The sequence below is a fragment of the Notolepis coatsorum genome, assembly GCF_963971535.1.
Source record: "Notolepis coatsorum genome assembly, chromosome: 18".
Taxonomy (NCBI): domain Eukaryota; kingdom Metazoa; phylum Chordata; class Actinopteri; order Aulopiformes; family Paralepididae; genus Notolepis; species Notolepis coatsorum.
The window spans coordinates 96,318,137-96,323,557 of NC_140182.1; the positions used below are offsets into that span (position 1 = coordinate 96,318,137).

Consider the following 5,421-nt stretch of genomic DNA (forward strand, 5'->3'; position numbering starts at 1 on the left):
CTAGAGCAAATAGGCTTATCGCTGCAACATGTATTTTTTGTGTGTGGGAGTCCAAAAAAGCATCCATATCTTTAGTATTGAATTATATAGTTTCACAAGAGAGGAACTGGATCATAAAAACTGTAGCACTGTTTACATCTTTTTCATACAAAGAAGCATCTTCTTATCTTCTAACATGTATTCACTTTGTCTGAAAAGGTTATTTTGGGGGGGATTTGTGTTGATGTTAGAGACAAATTGCAAGCACTTGTAATTAATTATTGTAGTATGGGTGTACTTTCCTCTTCTCAAAACGACAGGGTGCAGCTTTAAAGAATAAGCATCAGAAACGAATTAAAAACAGCCCTGGGTCCTAAAACTGAGGTAAAAAGAGTAAATCGTGTAAAAGAGTAAATCATAGTTTAAACCAGCACACAACATAGGCTACTGAGAATAATCTACATGGGTTTGCAGTGCAACAACAAACACATGTGGTACATAGATAAATCTGAAAATATGCCACTATCCATAAATAGTCTTTTGATATACATGAACAATCCACAAATCATTGTATTCATTAGATTAAGAGCAACATCAAAGCAAGCTCCACATTCTATGCTCTCCCTGGCCTTGCAGCATAGTATGGTTACAACCCTGCTCACTGGGCTACTAGCGTTTTAACTACAGGTACATACTGCCCTCTACTGGCTGAGTTCGGTATAGCAACTGACAAAATGTCAAGAAAATTACAAGGGGGGGGGGGGGGGGGGGGGGGGTTTCCAACCCACACCGTAGACTAGTCTCCTCCTATTTACATTCTGTAACAGGCCACAGTCGCATGGAATAATTAAGAGCAGTTCCCTGGATGATCACAGGTATTCTAGGGACAAATTCTGATCAACCCGACCCCTGTCATTTCATACTAGGCTACAAGCCTACTAATATAGAATAAAAAAAGACACATGTCCTGGTGGGTTCAGTTTATTACCAATTGTAAATAAATGAAATGCATAAAACTCTCTTTTTTTGCCTTTAAACATGACTACTAGGTCCAGGAATAATTTCTTCTAAATAACAAAATACAGTTCAATCTTTTTTATTTCCCCATAAAAGTGTAAAAATATTGAACAAAAAAACAATAAAAAAACCTTCATCTATATTAAGTTAAATTAATGTCTTCATTTGGCAAGTCATACAGATTTTGCAGAGGCCGATTGTTTACAACGTTTTGATGGACTCTAACGGTCTGATTGTTACCCCTGACCACTTTCATCACTATTAAGTAGAGATGCACCGATATCACGTTTTCACTGCCGATACTGAGAGTCCTGAACCTTCAGTATCAGCCGATACCAAGTACCCATCCATCACTTTCACTGAACAGTATAGAGACTTAGACCATCAGTTCGGGGTCATTGGACAAAAGTGCTTGAGATGTAATATGTTTCTCTCCGTTAAGAGAGATCTAACATGCTGCTTATGCAGCAGATATGCAGCGACTCATTTTATAGCATGTTACACATGGTTCTTGGTATCAGGATTTAGTATTCTCAAATTCTCAAATACAGATACACCATTTTGGCCTGTTATCAGTTATCAGACTGTTTTGGCCTGTTATCATCAGACTGTTTTGGCCTGGTATCAGACTGTTTTGGCCTGGTATCAGACTGTTTTGGCCTGGTAGACCCATATCCAACGCCAGCATTGGTGCATCCCTACTGTTGAGCAGGTGTAATTGCAGCATGACCAACACAACCTGAAGTGATTGTTGAATTAAACTAACATGAAATGCTTGATAAACTATATATCGTATAAAAACAGTCAATCTTTCTACAACAGTAACCGATAAACGTTTCCTATAACATTGTGTTTGAGATAGAGTGGAAGGACTGAAGCAATGAGATGGTTGGTGACCGAGGAAACATGGGACATTTCAAAAAAGAAAACGACGTTTCTTTTTCAGTTTGGTGAAACATTTTCTAGCGCACATTCTGACCTGTGACTCCATGAAGATTCAAACTGTGACATTAGCTGCCTCTGGAAATAGCCAGATTCTTTGAGCTTCTTCTCCCAAATCATATCAATAATGATCAAACGTCAACTGGAAAAACAATACAATGTATAGAGGGGGGGGGGGGGGGGGGGGGGGTAATACTATCAGGGTCACATGGCTATGTTTGAATGTGTCAGCAGCAGAATGTTGTAACATCTTTAGAATCAGAGCCAGGGAGTGACGTCACAACAGCTGCTGGGTGGCAGCCCACACTGTCGGCCACTCTTCATGCAGCGCCACTTTGTCATGCCCCGGCCTAGAGAGACGTGGACATGTTTTACCAAAGTGGAGCTCCATTTCAAAGGGCCAACATACCTATTTCTCCATAAAGTCGGGCTCCAATTTCTCTTATTTGGACCCAAAATAGTGCTGCTGACGTGTTGTTCTGGCGGCCAGACTCTGATCACCAGAAACAATTGAGTGGAGACAAAGAACAACAGTGCTCTGGAAACAAGAGCATGCGGGGCGAGACCGCTTTCCCATATAAAACGCTGAGCGAGCACACGAGTGCAATAATCCCTTACCAAAGTCATATGTACAGTTGTAAAAAAACAAAACAAAAACAAAACAGGAGTGACAATGAGAAGAAAATAATAATAATAATAATAATAATAATAATAATAATAATAATAATAATAATAATAATAATAATAGACAAGGGAAAAAAAGACAAGAAACAAAACACTCGCGCAACACATCATACACATATACTTCATGCAAAACTACTAATCTTGGTAGCTACTGGTTCCCGGTCGGACGCACCCGGAGAGAAGGACTGGGAGGAGGGGAGGTTACAGGGAAGGAGGGGTGGATGAGAAGGAGGGAAGCGGTGGAGGGAGGAGGTTATTATTAGGGCTCCATTGGTACGAGGGGCCTGAGCAGAAAAGCCCAAGCCCCACCGCAGTGGGCCCTGCCCTGGCCACGCCCCCCCCCCCCCCCCCCCACCCCACCCGCACCAAAAATACACCAGCTGTGGGATAGCAGAATAAAGTACGTATGGCCTTAATCCATGTGAGCATCCACACACACACACACACACACACACACCCATACACACACCCATACACACACCCATACACACACCACCCTCCTGCCCTCCTCTCGCTACCTTGGGGGACCAGGCTCCGGGTCTCAGCTCTGTCACACAACGACAGGGCTGACTTGTCTCTTACTGTGATACGCGCCGTGGAGAGGGCAGTGGAGGGAAAACCATATGATACAAACAGCTTATTGATTGTTGTTGAATGCAGTTGTACTGCTGATTAAATTCCGTCTCCCCAAATATTCCCAACCTACTACACAGCTGCAGCTGTCTCGCTACAAAATATAATTTAATTAAAGAATAATATATGTATGGAAGTTGTGGACATGACGTGTGTGTGTGTGTGTTGTGAGAGAGAATTCCATGTGTCACGCGTGATTGAGAGGTGTGTATGAGTATGTGAGTGTGTGTGTGTGTGTGTATGTGTGTGTGTAGGTGGGGTGTGGACGTGTAAGGAGTGAGAGACTTGCACAGCTGTCTGGGCATCAGAGGGTTAATGGGTGAAGACAGCTGCATCACTGTGTGTTTATGAGAGAGAGAGAGAGAGAGAGAGAGAGAGAGAGAGAGAGAGAGAGAGAGAGAGAGAGACTATCCATGTGTGTGGCGTGTGGCTGGTGCTGTCGTCGGGTCTCAGTACTTGGGTACTTTGGTGTAATCTTCCTGGACGACACTCTTACACAGACACATGGACAGGATCATCCCCAGGAGCTGTGAGAGAAACATGGCTGTCAGCGAACATGTCCATCAACTCAACTGACCTATCTCAAACCCAGCTCTCTCTTCTTGATCCTCCAATCGCAACTGTTGCTAGGGAAGCAACAGTTGTGATCGGAGGATCAATAAAATACGCCGGGAGTTTGAGATAGGTCAATTGCTATTCCTTTAGAGAAGAGATACAAATTCAATCATAAAATCTTAGATTTTGACTATATTAATAAATATAAATAAAAAAAAATCTTACATCAAGGTATTATTACACAGCATTATGGGGGGAAAAGATCCATACAGCATAGTATCACAATATTTTGTGCAGCAATATTGTATCAATCTTTTTCTCTCTCTTCGCTGCAATAAAAATTATTGAAATGAAATGAACAGACTGAGAACGTAAACAGATGTTGACAAAGGTTTCCGTCTGGGACATAATTTGCAGTTGAAAAAGGGTCATAAATTGCAGTATATCGCAATATATACATTATTGCAATACTACAATAACATATTACAAAATGTTTTAAAATAGCAATACTATCATACCGTAACTTGAGTATTGTGATAATATTGTATTGTGGGGCCTCTGGTGAAATATGGCACTCACACTCACACTCACACTCACACCTACACATGCACAAAGACAGACACACACTCAAGACCATGGGGCCTATTCGTAGACTTGAGAGGCCGTAGGGGTCACATTTAACACATGCACACATTTAACACATGCACAGTCCACATATTAGGATGTGTGTGTGTGTGTGTGTGTGTGTGTGTGTGTGTGTGTGTGTGTGTGTGTGTGTGTGTGTGTGTGTGTGTGGGGGGGGGGGGAGACAGATACCTCTATGACCGCAACTCCGACACAATTCCAAGAATAACTCCAGAGTTCTCCAGGAGCCATCCCTCCACACTGGATATGCAGCCCTGCGGAGAGAGAGAGAGAATGAGAGAGAAGGAGTGAGAGAAAGAGAGAGATAAAAAAAGAGAGAGATAGTTTTGGAGTTTGAGAGACACACAGACGTACAGAGAGAGAGAGAGAGAGAGCGTACAAAGAAGGATAGCATGATGTACATCACTCTGGAACAACAATGTTCTCATCATCTACTGCATGTCATGTTACACAAGATGGAAGGGGAGACAGAGAGAGAGATATTTAGAGTATAGTGGGAGAGAGAAAGAGGACAAGAGAGAGGAATTAAGAGAGACATAGGATATACAGGATAAAGGGGGGGAGAGGGGGGGGGGCTGATCCCAGCCGGATGAGTATGGAGCTCATAAACACAACTGTTGTCTTTGGACTGAGCTGCAGAGGGGAAGAATAACAGCAGAGAACAGAGCTGAGCGAAAGAGAGAGAGAGAGAGAGAGCAAGAGATAGTGTGTGTGAGAGAGAGAACAGAAAGACAGCAAGAGAGAACGTGAGCGTGAGAGACAGTGAATGAGAGAGAGAGAGAGAGAGAGAGAGAGAGAGAGAGAGAGAGAGAGAGAGAGAGAGAGAAAGAAAGGGAACAGAAAGACAGCAAGAGAGAACGTGAGTGTGAGAGACAGAGAGTGAATGAGAGAGAGAGAGAAAGAAAGGGAACAGAAAGACAGCAAGAGAGAACGTGAGTGTGAGAGACAGAGAGTGAATGAGAGAGA

At 42.7% G+C, this 5,421-nt stretch overlaps 1 long non-coding RNA gene across 1 annotated transcript; it reads right to left on the reverse strand.

Moving 5' to 3' along the window:
* Positions 1-944: 944 nt before the first annotated feature.
* On the reverse strand, positions 945-4,710 carry LOC311245205. The gene is made up of 2 exons (XR_014620735.1): positions 4,627-4,710; positions 945-3,782 (listed from the first exon to the last, which is right to left on the reverse strand). It is a non-coding gene; the product is annotated as an uncharacterized lncRNA (long non-coding RNA).
* Between the last annotated feature and the right edge of the window lie 711 nt (positions 4,711-5,421).